The sequence below is a fragment of the Vicugna pacos genome, chromosome 3 (genome assembly GCF_048564905.1).
Source record: "Vicugna pacos chromosome 3, VicPac4, whole genome shotgun sequence".
In the NCBI taxonomy this organism is placed as follows: domain Eukaryota; kingdom Metazoa; phylum Chordata; class Mammalia; order Artiodactyla; family Camelidae; genus Vicugna; species Vicugna pacos.
Genome location: NC_132989.1, coordinates 5,967,218 through 5,982,414, shown reverse-complemented (window position 1 = coordinate 5,982,414; position 15,197 = coordinate 5,967,218). Strand labels below are relative to the sequence as shown.

Sequence of the window (15,197 nt, the reverse complement as noted above, 5' to 3'; positions counted from 1 at the left end):
TATCTGAAATTCACATTGCATTGGGAGTCCTACCATCCATAGTATGTAGTGCCCTTACCTTTAGGTACAGACTTAAAGGAGATGAGTTCTCTACCTGCCCTGTTGACAGTAGACAGCAGGGACACAGCAGATGTAAGGAGAGAAAGAGAGAAGCCAGGAGGCTACAAAGATATTCAGACAAGAGATGAGGACACATAGGACCAGGGAAGGAGAGTAGAGATGCTGTGAGGTTGCGAGTTGTATTTTGAAGGTAGGGCTCATGAAATTGGCTGATGTGAGTGTGAGAGGAGTTGAGGATGACCTCCTGGATTTTGTCTTGAGGAACTGGAAATGTGGAGGTACTATTAGTTGAGACTGGGCAGGTCACGGCTGGGATGAACAGAAATCAGGAGATGAGTTTGACCCACTCTGTTTGAGGTGCCTCTTAGACACCCCAGGAAACCCCACCTGGAGTTCCCGGCTAGAGAAGTGAACTGGGGTCAGCAGAGTATAAATGGCACTGAAAACTGCTAACCTGAATGACAGCACCAACCATGAGGGTAAGTGGATTGGACTGCACGGTGGGAGTGGAGCCCCTGCCACGCCCCTTCTCCTCACCACCAGGGCAGCTGAGCTGAGTAAACTCAGCTTTGGTCCCTTTGGTGGCTTCAGTGCCTACCTGTGCATGCAGGCCAGATTTCAGCTGCCAAGATAGGATGGGGCAGTGGCCTGGGAGCCCATGCAATTCAGACAAATCTCAAGGAAGGAGCTTAGAGTTCTGTACCCAACTCAAGTTTCTATTATTTGGAGATAAAACAGAAACTTCAGGTTGAACTCTTTCTGAAACACACTGATCTGGTCACAGGGTGATGACCATCACCGAGTTGCTCTCAAATCATTCATTTTTAATAGAACAAGGCCCCTGAACTTGGACCTCCCCACTGGAAGACAGGCGCCCCAGTCTACAGTTCCCAAATCCCTGAGTTTGCTTGTTACCCCAGAATTTAACTCCCTCTCCCCCAGAGGAGTATTGGAAAATAATTTTCCAATTAAATGAGGGCTCTCTGAATAAAGCAAGTCTGGACTTAGTTTTCCCCAGTCCACCAAAGACAGACAGGAGCCTTTCCCCGGCTTCATCCCCACGCTGCTTCCTTCCCCGCGGCTGCTCCCTGAGGTCAGAGTCCTCTAGTCATGACATCCTCAAAGGTAGTCTTGCCGCAGCTTTGCTCCCTTGAGCAGCAGATCCGTCATTGCTCACACCTGTCCCCTTGTCACCCCAGGGTGTGTTCAGCTGGGCTGGCAGTGTGGCCTCTACACGTAAGGGGTCATTCACCACCAGTGAGGAGAATGGACACTCCGGGGGCACGGCTGGTCTCCAGGAGGTCAGAGCAAACTTGATGGCAGCCGCAGCCACTCCCCCTGGCTTCTTTCTGTTTGTTAAGTTCCTCAAAACAGCCTGTTGTTGAGAGTCCCCAGGACCACCCTCAGGTTCAATAAATAGAAGGACGCACAGAACCGAGAAACGCTGTTATACTCTCAGTTACAGTTTCTTGCAGTGAAAGGATACAGATTAAAGTCAGCAAGGGTAAAGCACAGGGGCCAGGAAAGACCAGGTACAGTCTTCCAGTTGTCCCTCCTGGTGGAGTCATACAGACCGTGCCTCGTTCTCCCAGTGAGGACAGCGCACGCGGAGCACCATCACCCGGGGTCAGTCACATAGACACGACTGCCCGCCTGTGTGGCTGACCTCAGTCCCCAGCCCTTTGAGAGGTCAAGCCTGTACTGCATGGCTCAAGGCCCCCAATGTGAGTCAAGACCTTGGCCTAGACTATCTGAGGTGGCGCAGGTGAAGAAAGACCCTCTTATCAGGCAGGATATTCCAAGGACATACAGGTTACCTTCCAGGAACCAGGCAAGGCCTCCTCTGGAACGTGCAGAGTTTGGAAACTCCAGGCTTGGCAAGTCAGCTCTTCCCTGCCGAGACCTCGCCAAGAGCTTAGGAGATTTCATTTTGTTGGTCATTGCCTAGAAAATTACAAACTAGCTGTAAAGACTTTGGTTACAAAGCGTTGGACTTTCCTTCAAAACATTTTTCAAAAGCATCTCTGGCCCTCCTCTTATGACTCTCCATCAAAATACACAATTCTTATTATGCAAAATGGGTGAATTCAATTTTGAATTATCGAACCAAGCTGCTTCCAAATTTACATGAGGAAACTCAAGAAGTTTAACCCATATTCCACACTCATAATTCCAGGTTTTCCCAGAAATGTCTATGGCACAGCCAGTCCGCACTGTCCTCACCCCCTGGGTCCCTGTGCTAGCTGGCCCCAGGATTGACACATAGAGGAAAGAACAGTGGGCTGCAGGCAGGCTTTCCTCACCCTTTATTAGAGAACCATTATTGCAAAGTCCAGCATTTTAAGAAATGAAATGGAAGGCAAGACAAAAATAGAGGCATCACACCTGGCAGCGATGATTCTGCACAACTGTTTCACTTATGCGACTGGGTGAGTGTGAGTAACTGTGTGTGACTGTGTTTGTAAGTGTGTGTGAGAACGTGTGGGGGGTGTGTATGTTTGTGCTGTGCCCATGAGTAGGCTGGGTCATTTGATGACGTGTTACTTATGTGGCCCTTTGGTTAGTTGGAGGCAGCCATGGTGTTTGGTGAAGGATCAGACTTGAGGGCCCAGAGGCCGAGATTTGAGTTCTGGCCCTGCATTTTAGGAGCTTTGTGGCCTTGGGCACATTTCTTGATTTCACTGGGTCTCAATTTCTTTTTTTTTTCTTTTTTTGTGTATTTTCTTTTCTTTTTACTTTTTTTATTGAGTGATAGTCATTTTACAATGTTGTGTCAAATTCTAGTGTAGAGCACTATTTTTCAGTTATACACAAACATATATATATTCATTGTCACAGTTTTTTCCCACTATGAGCTACTGCAAGATCTTATATATTTTTCCCTGTGTTGTACAGTATAATCTTGTTTATGTATTCTACATCTTAAAATCCCAGTCTGTCCCTTCGCACCCCCTGCCCCCTTGGCAACCACAAGATTGTATTGTATGTGTATGAGTCCGTTTCTGTTTTGTATTTAGATTTTTTTTTTTTTTAGATTCCTCATATGAGTGATCTCATATGGTATTTTTCTTTCTCTTTCTGGCTTACTTCACTTAGAATGGCATTCTCCAGGGACATCCATGTTGCTGCAAATGGCGTTATGTTGGTGGTTTTTGTGGCTGAACAGTATTTCATGATATAAACATATTACATCTTCTTTATCCAGTCATCTGCTGATGGACATTTAGGCTGTTTCCATGTCTTGGCTATTGTAAATAATGCTGCTATGAACATTGGGGTGCAGGTGTCATTTTGGTGTAGGGTTCCTTCTGGATTTATGCCCAGGAGCGGGATTCCTGGGTCATATGGTAAGTCTATTCCTAGTCTTTTGAGAAATCTCCATACTGTTTTCCACAGTGGCTTTCCTTGCTTCCCTCTCCCACTCTTAATGATTTGGATGTCTTCTTTTACAATTTTGTGTTTATTCTTTTTGTAATTCATGGCAGTTATCTCCTTTCCAGTTATGAGTTTCTCAGTTTTGTAGCATCCTGCTGCTTTTCTAGAGTAGACCTGTCAATATTTCTTTCAGCATGGGTTTAGTGTTGCTAAACTCTTTCAATTTTTGCTTGTCTGTGAAGGTCTTTATCTCTCCTTCTATTCTAAAGGATAGCCTTGCTGAATAGAGTACCCTAGGCTGCATCTTTTTTTCATGCAGGACTTTGAATATATCTTGTCACTCCCTCCTGGCCTGTAGTGTTTGTGTCGAGAAAACAGCTGAGAGCCTTCTGGGGGTTCCCTTGTAACTCACTCTTTGTTTTTCTCTTGCTACTTTTAGGATCATTTCTTTATCCTTGACTCTGGCCATCTTGATTATAATATGTCTTGGTGTGGATCTGTTTGGGCTCTTCCTGTTTGGGACCCTCTGAGCCTCCTGTACTTGGCTATCTGATTCCCTTAGGTTTGGGAAGCTTTCAGTCATGATTTCTTCAAATACCTTTTCAATCCCCTTTGTTCTTTCTTCCCCTTCTGGAACCCCTATCATGCATAGATTGGCAGGCTTTATATTGTCCCATAGGTCCCTTGTGTTGTTTTCATTATTTTTTATTTGTTTTTCTCTCAGCTGTTCTGACTGGGCGCTTCCTGTTGTCCTGTCTTCTCGGTCACTTATCCATACCTCTGCGTTATCTAGCCTGCTTTGCACAGCCTTTAGGTCAGCTCTCATCTCATCCAATGAGTTTACTAATTCTACTTGGTTCTTCTTTATAGCTTCTATTTCAGTTTTGAGATATTTTATATCTCTAAACACTATTTCTTTTAGTTCCTTCAGTACTGTAATCACTCCTTTTTTGAAATCTTGATCTAGTAGGCCATCCATGTCTATTTCTTTGATCATGATTTTAGAATTTGTTTTTAAATTCTGACTAGGGTATGGTTTATATATATAGCACAGTGTGCGTATCTTATTTGATGAAGTTGAGTGTATTTATACACTCGAGGGACCACCCAGATGATATGAACCATTTCCATCGCCCCAGGAAGTTCTCCTGTGCTCCATTCCAGTCAATACCCTCAGGTGGTAATCCCTACTGTTACTTTTATCTCCAGTGGTTAGTTCTGCGTGTCTTTAAACATCATGGACGTGAAATAATAAGAGTATGTAAGATTCACCCATGTTGTGATTGTTATCAGTAGTAAGTTTTGTTTTCTTTGTGTAATTGCTTGGTTTCTGCTGGGTAGTATTATATGAATATACACTTTATATATTGTTTATTTATGTCAGTTTGAATTTGGGGCCATTATGAAAATTCCTGTCCATGTCTTTTGTGGACATATGTACTTATTTATTTGTGGATCTGTACCAAGGAGTGGAATTTCTAGATTGTAGGATATACATATATGTTGCATCAGTAGAGAATGACAAATAGTTTTCCAAAGTGATTAAACTGAGTTACACACCCACCAACACCGTATGAGGGTTCCAGTTGCTCCATATGTTGGCCAGCATTTCCTAGAATCAGTCTTTGAATTGCAGCCATCTCTCATGGCTAATGGACGAGAAGGGGAATCTCACTGGGGTTTAATTTGCATTTCCTCCATCTCTTGTGGAAGTCCTGTGAGTTTTATTCCCTAAGGGATCCCAAGTCCCGGAGTAGGGGTGGACAGTAAAGGCATGCTGAATGAGTGAGCAATAAATGACTCAACAAGTCAATAAGAGCCATTAGAATATGTCTAGGCTTAGATGTCTAGGCTTACCCTCACCCCAGCTTTTTCTCTTTCTGCCTGGGAGCCCCGCTTTGAGAACCTCTGGCTAAGAGGCAGTCCATCGGGAAGCTACAGATCTGCTTTGCTCTGGGCCTCACCTGCTCTCCCATTACACAGGTGAGGGTCGTGACCAGGGGCACTCACTGTCTTTCAGCCCAGGACGATGTGTCAGGGGTGCTAACTCCAGATCCCAGCCACCAAGCCCCTGGCTGCTCTCAGGACAGGCTGGGGCTGCAAAGACAAAATAAACTGAGATTTACCCTCCCTTCGGGTTCTGTGACAGGACTCCAACTAAAAAAAAAAAAAAGGCTACAGAGATTCACAAGAGGGCAACAGACCCTGCAAGCCCTCAGTGGCCCAGGGGGCTTGGCTCTGTTATTTGCGCATCCAGTCTTCTTTTTTTCCCAGCAGCATCTTCTCCCTTCCTCCCAGAATTTTTTCAGGGTGCATCCATTAAAACTCAAGCCAAGGACTGTCTTAAAGGGAGAATGGAAGGAAGAGGAAGGTCTTAAGACAGGCTGACTGGGAAACATGATGGTGCTGCGTGCCTTGAGGCTGGGATTATGGAAGGGACTGAGAGCTTCTAAGAGCCCTGGTTCTTTGTCAGCCCCACAGGGTCCTGCCTGGAGGTGGCTGTTTGAGGAGGCAGGAGGGCTATGACTGACAGCCAGGCATGATCCATGTTTCAAGCCTGGGGCTCTGGCAAGGGCCTGTACCTGCCCAGAGGGGATGCATTTTTCTCATCTGTCAGTCCCCAGTGGCACTTATCTCTAGTTTCCTGGAGTTAAAGCTGCCCTGCCTGGCATGTCCTCCTTTTGCCAATGGCTGTCTCCCTAGCACACAGGCCAGAGTGGGTCCATTAGAGAGCTCAGCCAAGCGGCCATCCTCTGCACGGCCTTGTCCATCAACCTGCTTCCTTTTCCCTTCCTTGTCTGCTCACCTTTAGGTTAGATGAAATCACTGGGGGCTTTGACCAGCTCCCCCAGGCCCTGCATGCTGCCCTCTTGCCTGGGACAGTCCAGCTCCACTCTCCTGCAGAGCTGGTGGAGTCCTTCGGAGACCAAGTCCACATCACCTACCGAACACCTGACCCCCTGCGACCCAGGGCACATCTGACTGCTGATTATGTGATTGTGGCCATCCCAGCCAAGGCTGTCCGGCTCCTCCGTTTCCAGCCCCCTCTCTCTCGAGGCAAGGAGGATGCGCTGCGATCCATTCACTACAGCAGTGCCACCAAAGTGATCCTGGCCTGCACGCAACGTTTCTGGGAGCGCAAAGGCATCTTTGGGGGCAAGTCCAGCACTGACCGGCCTTCCCGCTTTATCTTCTACCCCAGCCATGTCTTCCCCAATGGCACAGGGGTCATCCTGGCCTCCTATACTGTGGACGATGACTCCTCTTTCTTTGATGCCATGGACCTCGCCCAGGCAGTCGATGTCGTCCTGGACGACCTGGCTGCAGTCCATGACCTCCCCAAAGAGGAGCTGCGGGCCCTGTGCCCCTACTCCGCCATCAAGCACTGGAGCCAGGACCCCCACTCCATGGGTGGCTTCGCCTTCTTCACTCCCTACCAGTATGTGGACTGTGCCCAGGAGCTCTGTAAGCCAGAGGGGCGGGTCCACTTTGCCGGTGAGCACACGGCCCTGCCCCATGGCTGGATTGACACGGCCATCAAATCGGGGCTCAGGGCCGCGCAGAGCATCCAACAGGCTGTGGGCTTGGCTTTGTCAAAGGGCCGCAGTGACCCAAAAGAAACTCGCTCCAAAACGGAGCTATAGCCAACCTCACGGCCCCAGGAATGGGGGCAGTTCTGGTCACCACGGTCCACCAGGAAGTCTCCAAATCTGCTCTTTTACTTTATCTCTACCTTTTCCCAAAGAAGCCAGACCAAGAGGTGTCACATAAGGCCAAGGGACAGAGTCCCTCTAATACTTGGCCACCCATGTCCATGGATTCACTGGCAGTGTCTCAACAACAACATAGGATACAGTGATTGAACAGTAAAGCATTCATTAAGTTTAAGACCATCACTAAGTGTTTTATTTACATCCTGGGTGGCATCTGGATAATTACTAGAGTTGAGGACTGAGAGTTAGGGAGGCCTTTGATTTCTGGGGTCCTTGGCTCTTCTATTATTCCTTTAATCTGAGTTTAGCCCTGCCCCACCTCCTCATCTCCACTCCTCCACCTCCCATGACTGCGAATTTTAAGAGAAGTGGGGGACTTAGGTCTTTAGATGGAGGCAGCTCTGTGGCCAGCAACACGCTTGATACTTTTCCACGTTATGAAAGCAACTCTTGACACACGTAGTCTAATATGCCTCCATTTTATAGATGAGGAAACCTGATTCTCCAAGAAGTTAAACAACTTGCCTGGGGGCACAGATGCTGATCCAGAGGGATCAAAACCTTCTTGCTTCTTCTGTCACTCGGCGGCTCTCTCTGTCTTATTCTTTTGTGTATTCCTGAAACGATTAATGATTCATTTTGCAGACATTCAGCGAGGAATGTGTAGAATGTTTGCATGAATAGAAATTCTCAGAATGCACAGCATCAAAGCAGCAGAGGCTGCTCTCCATCTCTTGTCCATCCTTCTGGATCTTCTTTGCCTGACAGCCCCAAGGGGTGAGGAGACAGGCAGGTGGAGTCAATACTGATGAGCACTTTCAGGTAGACAGATGCATGAGGTCCAAAGAGATCCATCATTTGGCAGAGACCTGGCCTAAATTATGTCCCTAAGGGACCTCTTGGTGTGTGTGTGTGGGGGGGGGTTGGTGGCAGGGGAGGGCATGTGAGTAATCACCCGAGGGCTACAGGAAGGGGACAGGTGGCCATGGGGTGAAAGGACAGTTTGTCACCATAAACAAAAAGGTGGCTTCAGAGCAAGCTGAGAAAGTGTCATTCTCTTTAGAGTCTGAGGCTGGGACAGAACAAGGTCCCCAAGAATCCGCCCCCCAGCTGGGACCTTATCCGACTTGCAGGCTAACAAGTGAGCCTGCCACAGTTCCATGGCTGCTGGCAGAGGACACGAGACTCACGGGTCAGTGACAAAGGACTTTACGACCCGTGGCACAGCAAGCAGCTAGAGCACCCCAAACCCCCAGGCCCCAGTGGGGGCATCGCAGAGGGACCCAGGTGGACACCACGCATGCAGTGGGCCTGCGTTGCAGCCGAGCAGCACTGAACTCAGAAAACAGCAGCTGTACAGTGAAGCAGTAAGCAAGGCTACTTTCTGTCTGGGGACGGTGAGGGGGTGGGGGGGTGGGTGCAGGGGACAAGACGTTACCGCATCCCTCAAGGCCACTCACTAAAACGCAACTCTGGAAAAGAGCCCGAAGAGCAGTCAGGGCCTTGCATTCCAAGCACATCCAACAGGACCGTGCAGAGAGGCTCACGTTCTCACTGTGATCGCCCCTCCCAATACTGACGGACCAGTCTCCTCACCGCCTCCGTCCATGGTGTGGTTTCTGTCTCGTTCCTCATTTCCAGCCCAGCTCCAGAGGGGCTGGCTCCCCCGGTCTCACCAACCCCCTCTATCTCACTGTGCACACGGAGCTCCCATGGAATACACAACCACTCTGACAGTGGCCCTGAAATCCGGTGAACAGACCCGAGTCCTGCCCTTGGTGAACTTGGAGACAAACTTAGGGACTGTCTTATTCTGTAAGAGTTGCTATAACAAAAATAACCATAAACTGGGTGGCTTATAAACAACAGAAATATGTTTACTACAGTTCTGGAGACCAGGAAGTCCAAGATTAAGGTGCTAGCAGATTCTGCAGATTTGGGCCCATTTACTGGAGGCCCAGTTTCTTGCTGCGTCCTCCCAATTTTTGCCCCTGCCGCTACTTGCTGAGTTTCTACAACAGACCATATGTGGTCCTTGAGTTCCTGTGATTGAGCAATAAACAAAGTCTTCTCCCTGAGAAAACACCCTGATTGTGACCTGATAGGGAGAGAAGAAAGGCTATAAACATATAAATTACTACATATTAGGTAATAATAGATGTTTTAGCAAAAAATGGAACAAAACTGGATGGTAAGTGTTGCAAGGGTAGCTATTTGACACAGAGGTTTCAGGAAAGGACTCTGTGTAGAAGTGACATTTTATCAGACAGCTGAGTGAAGGGAGGGCAACCACTGCAGACACGTGGGTGAAAACATTCAGGTCATAGGAGAAGCAGTTGATAGCCTCCAAAGCAGAAAAGGGCTTAAAAATGACGACGATGAGAGAACACTGTGAAAATAGCAGCATGAAAGAGGACAGAGCGGTAGAAAGTAGGCCAGTGACATGGGTAGTAGCCATTAAACTTCGGCTTAATGTGTATGAGAGGAAAGCTACTTGTAACAGAAATGCAGTATTACCTGACCTTTCTGTTTACTAGATGGAGAATGGACCACTGGGGGCAAATGTGGAAGGAGGACACTGGTTTGAAAGCTGTTACAGTGACCTGAAGAGTTGATTGTATCTTAGACCAGGGGCTGTGATGGAGATGATGAGCAATATTTGGATTCTTGATTTATTTTCAAAGTAAAATGTGATAGGATTTGCTAATAGATTAGACGGGAAATATCAAAGATAAGAGTCAAAAATTGCTGAAGTTTGGACTGAGCAGCTGAAAGTGGACTTCTACTTACTAAGAAATATGAGATTGCAGTAGAAGCATGTTGAAAATTAAAAAAAAGAAACATTTATTTTGAGTATGTTGAGATATCTGTTATACATCCAAGTGTGCATGACTGTGAGAAATTCCTCTGGCCTGTTCATATTATGTGTATTATTTTTTACCACCTAGAGTTCAGTGTCCTCTACAACCCTGAGTATTTAAATGTGGAGCTATTAATGGCAACTTATAAAACTATTGAATACTTAGTCTTAAGCCTGGATTCTGAGTTAATCACTGTTTAAATTCTGTACCCAGATAAATCCATATTAACTTCTACCTTTTGTTTTTGTTTCTAAATAATTTCTCTACCAATGAAAGAACAAAACTCCCACCACTTATTCTTCTCTCTTTTCCCACACCCAGACAGACCAGACAGACCAACACACACCAATACACACTCACACCAACACACACACCCACATACAAACTCTTCCTCAAATATATTAAATTATACATTAGTAACAGTTTTTCATATGTAGATGATATTTTTATAAGATTTTTCTCCATTAAAGCTTAATTAACTAGATGCACAATTATACAAAATAAAACTTCAAACTGTGTTTGAATTTATATATAATTATTGTTGAAATTAAAAAAGGTAAAGCACTAATCTGGAATTAGGTGACTTTTTTCCTTACAGTATAGATTTATTTTTCCCATTCCCATCTTTATAAAAGTGAAGCATGGTTTAGCCTAATGTTCACAGATGTAGTGTGTTGCTTTGATGATGAAAGAAAAGAGAGAAATCTGTATAAGTTAACATAATATGGACATAGAAATGTTTTGCTTGTAAGCAGAGCAAAATCTTTTTCTAACTCAGAAATAATAGTTAACATTTCCTGAAACCTACTACACACTAGGCATTTTGCTAAGGGCTCTATGTAAATTATCTTATTAAGTCCTCACAGAAAGCCTGTGAGGCTAATCTCATTACCATTCATTTTCAAGATTGTAAGAAAATGGAGGCTGAGAATTTAATCAACTAGAATATGGTAACATAGTGTTAATAGGTGTAGGCTGAAAATGATCCCACTTATATCTCATTCCATCATCTGTTTTTATAAGCATTAAGCTCTGAAAAGTTGTCATTGAATAAATACTTCTGTATGTGCAGTTTTGCTATAACAGCTGTACGTGAGAGAGTCCAATAAATAAGCCATCTTCTTTGATAAAACCAATCAATGTCTTGTTTTAAAATCTATTACATTTTAAAGATCAAGTATTTAATCAGATTTTGGTTACTATTCTAATATTCTATAACACGAGCTAAGGAATCAATAGACAAATAATCTAAAAGTTTAAGATAGAATTTAGAGACCATACATAATAAGAATCAACTTAAGGCCAAATTGACGACTGCTCACTGTAGTGTACATAGCAACTAACTAAGCAGGAGTTTACCCAGTTAAAACTTAAATGCTATTTAAAGAATCGCCTGAACTAATTTTCCACTATTGCTAAGTAGGCTATGCTTCTAGTAAATTACTCTATTCTGACTCATCTGATCTGTGAATACCGTGGTAGACTGAGCTCAGAATTCAGGGCACAAAATGAGAACCAGTGGGGGATTCTCGCATAAACGTTCATGAGCACTGAAAAACTAAATATACTCCTATGAACCTCTTTCCTAGAAATGAGAGAGAGAGTTAATTTTTCAAAATCTGGGTTCTCTAAGCCTCTTGCATTTTACATTTAAATATTTATTGCCTAATTACTCTCATGCCTGTTTTCTTTTTCTACAGGCAACTTTAGGAATTTTCTCATTAACCAGAGAAGGAAGGGAAAGAAGATAAAAGCAACAGAAACTTAACTCAATCAAACTATGCAAAACGATTTTCAAACTAACCGCTCGCCGCAGCCCGTAGGGGTGGAGCCCCAGCCTGAGGGTGGGCGCTTCCGGCGGAAGGAGCAGGGACGCGGACGCCGGAACCGCCCAGAGCGTTTGGGAGCCGGGCGAAAGCCGGGCGCTCCTGACCAGCTTCCGAGGAAGAAGGCGGTGTGGGGACTGGGCTGCCGCTTGCTGTCGCCTCTGCTGCCGTCGCCGGGCAGGTAAGGGGGTGCTGGTGGGGGCGCGCAGATCGGGGAGCCGGCGGGAGAGGCCTGGGCTGCGCAGCTGGGGAGGCTCACGGGTTGGGGGTGCGTGGGAGGCCTGGGCCGCTCGACACGTTAGGGCCTTGAGGCGGTGCAGGCCGCCGCTGTGGGTCGTGGTGCCCCCCTCTCCCCCGTTAGGAGTCCCTGAATCCCATTTCTTAGCTGCTGCTTGTACCCGGGTTTGGGGAAGCGGTTGAAGCTCCGGGAGGTGGGAGGGCGCCGACGGGCCCGGGAGCACTTCGGACCGGCCTCAGGTCATGGCCTGCTCCCGGGAGGCGGGTGCGGTCGCGGGGCCGCGGCGGCGGCCGCAGTGGGATGCGGGCTTGACCATGCAAGCTCCTGGACTTGTTGCGCATTTCCCCGGGGCCTGGAGCAGTGTCTGCTTCCCCATGTTCGCGGGGTGAGTGTCTGGCGGTCAGCCTGCTCCTGGGAGGCGACGCGGTGCTGTCAGGGTGCGAGGGCGGCGGCGGCGGCGGGCGGCGGCGGCGGGCGGCGGGTGGCGGCGGCGGCGGCGGGCGGCGGCGGCGGCGGCGGCGGCGGCGGCGGCGGCGGCGGCGGCGGCGGCGGCGGGGGGGAGAGGGGTGTGCTCCTGGGAGCCAGTGGACTTGCTCCCATCTACCCCGCATGCTGTCCTGGGGGCGGCCTCTGCTGCCCCAGGTTCGCAGAACGCAGGTTACAGGTTAACCTGCTCCTGGGAGGCGGGCGCGGTGCGGTCGCGGGGCCGCGGCGGCGGCGGCCGCAGTGGGATACGGGCTTCGCCGTGCAAGTTCGTGGATTTCTTGCCTTTTCCCCGTGGCCTGTAGCAGTGTCTGCTTCCCTTTCGCGAGTTGCGTGTCTGGCGGTCAGCCTGCTCCTGGGAGGCGACGCGGTGCTGTCAGGGTGCGAGGGCGGCGGCGGCGGCGGCGGCGGCGGCGGGGGGCGGCGGCGGCGGGCGGCGGCGGCGGCGGGGAGAGGGGTGTGCTCCTGAGAGCCAGTGGACTTGCTCCCATCTGCCCCGCATGCCGTCCTGGGAGGCGGGCGCGGGGCCGCGGCGGCGGCCGCAGTGGGATGCGGGCTTCGCCGTGCAGATTCCTGGATTTCTTGCCCTTTTCCCCGTGGCCTGGAGCAGTGTCTGCTTCTCCATGTTCGCGGGTTGCGTGTCTGGCGTTCAGCCTTCTCCTGGGAGGCGACGCGGTGCTGTCAGGGTGCGAGGGCGGCGGCGGCGGCAGCGGAAGCGGCGGGGAGAGAGGTGTGCGCCTGGGAGCCAGTGGACTTGCTCCCATCTACCCCGCATGCTGTCCTGTGGGCGGCCTCTGCTGCCCCAGGTTCGCAGAATGCAGGTTACAGGTAAACCTGCTCCTGGGAGGCGGGCGCCGTGCGGTCAGTGTGCCTGGGCGGCGGCAGCGTCAGTGGGTAACGGGAGCAAATCCCCGCGCTTGCACAGGGCAGCCCCAGTCCCGCCGCCGCTGCCCGCTGACAGCACAGCGCCCCCTTTCCAGAAGCTGATTGACCTGTTGCTTGAGTCCTGAGAACTTGGGGTGTTAGAGGCAGAGGCCAGGACAGGCTGCGGGGGAGTTTGAAGCAAATCCACAGCCTCTCATAGGCAGACCCTTAAACCCGCCACAGCCGCCCCTGCCTCCGACCACACCGCGCCCGCCTCCCGGGAGCTGGCTGACCTGGGTACATGCCTGGAGCGGCAGAGGCCGCCCCCAGGCCATGCCGCGGTGGATGTGGGGGCACATACCAGTTAGCCAGGGGCAACGCCCTTCTCCCTGCCACTGCCCCAGGTTCGCAGGACACTTGTTTCCAGGTCAGTGGGCTGCAGTTAGAGGGCGGCGACGTGGAGGTGTGCTGCTCCCCACCCCCCACCCCCAGCAGGTGGACTTGCTCTCATCTCCCCTGGGCCCTGTCCTGGGGGCGGCCTCTGCTACCACAGCTTCACGGGAGGCATGTCTTCATGTCAGCCTGCTCCTGGGAGGAGAGTGCAGTGAGGTCAGGGGGCAGTGTCAGCGGTGGGCAAAGACTTTCCGAGGACCAGGCTCTAGCCCAGGATAATTAACTCTTCTCTTGCTTCCTCAGTTGGTAGGTGTAGCGGCTTTTCCATTATAGGTTATTTCCAGATATTGAATATAGGTTTCTGTGCTATACAGAATAAACTTGTTTTAAATCTATTTTTATGTATAGTGGCTAACGTTTGTAAATCTCAAACTTCCAAATTTCTCTCTTCCCCACCCCCTTTCCCTGGTAACCATAAGATTCTTCACTAAGTCTGCAGATGATTTCCTAGTGTGTTTTTTTTAGATTGCGCATATGAGTGATATGGTATTTTTCTTTCTCTTTCTGGCTCATTTCACTTGGAATGATGATCTCTAGGTCCATTCATGGTGCTGCAAATGTCATTATTTTACCCTTTTTGATGGCAGAGTAGTACTCCATTGTATAAATATACTGCAACTTCTTTATCCAGTCATCTGCTGCTTCATTTAGGTTGCTTTACAATGTCTTGGCTATTGTATATAGTGGTGTTATGAATACTGGGGTGCAGGTATCTTTTCAGATTGGAGTTCCCTCTGGATATATACCCAGAAGTGGGATTGCTGGATCCTAGGGTAAGCGTATTTTTAGGTTTATGGGGAATTTCCAAACTGTTTTCCCTAATGGCTACACCAAACTACATTCCCACCAGCAGTGTAAGAGGGTTCCCTTCTCTCCACATCCTCTCCAGCGTTTATCTTTATGAACTTTGGAGTGATGGCCATTCTGATTGGTTTGAGCTGATACCTCATTGTAGTTTTGATTTGCATTTCTCTGATAATTAGTGCTATTGAGCATTTTTTCATGTGCCTATTGGCCATTTGTAGTCTTCATTGGAGAAATGCTTGTTTAGGTCTTCTGCCCATTTTTGGATTGGGTTGTCTGTCTTTGTTACTACGTTTTACGAGCTGTTTATATATTCTGGAAGTTAAGTCTTAGTCAGTTGAATCATTTACAAATATTTTCTGCCATTCCGTAGGTTGTCATTGTGTTTTGCTTATGGTTTTCTTTGCTGTGCAAAAGCTGATAAATTCAGTTTGGTCCCATTTGTGTGTTTATTTTTGCTTTTATTTCTGTTACTTGGGTAGACTGCCCTAGGAAAACATTTCTGAGATGTATATCAGGT

The 15,197-nt window shown here is 48.4% G+C and overlaps 2 protein-coding genes across 8 annotated transcripts in view; one reads left to right on the top strand and one right to left on the bottom strand.

Moving 5' to 3' along the window:
* LOC140690903 (germinal center-associated signaling and motility-like protein) overlaps positions 1–1,985 on the bottom strand; it is a 42,782-nt gene extending 40,797 nt beyond the window's left edge. Inside the window, exon 1 of the mRNA XM_072953116.1 lies at positions 1,878–1,985. The gene's annotated coding sequence lies outside the window, so the exon portion shown is untranslated. The remainder of the gene's footprint in view (positions 1–1,877) is intronic.
* LOC140690923 (adhesion G protein-coupled receptor B1-like) overlaps positions 1–15,197 on the top strand; it is a 124,389-nt gene that overhangs the window by 48,043 nt on the left and 61,149 nt on the right. For 6 of the 7 annotated variants that reach the window (XR_012066282.1, XR_012066294.1, XR_012066307.1 and 3 more), the window contains exons 2-3: positions 8,212–8,515; positions 11,710–12,016. The gene's annotated coding sequence lies outside the window, so the exon portion shown is untranslated. The remainder of the gene's footprint in view (positions 1–8,211; positions 8,516–11,709; positions 12,017–15,197) is intronic. The other variant, XR_012066285.1, reaches the window with a different exon arrangement.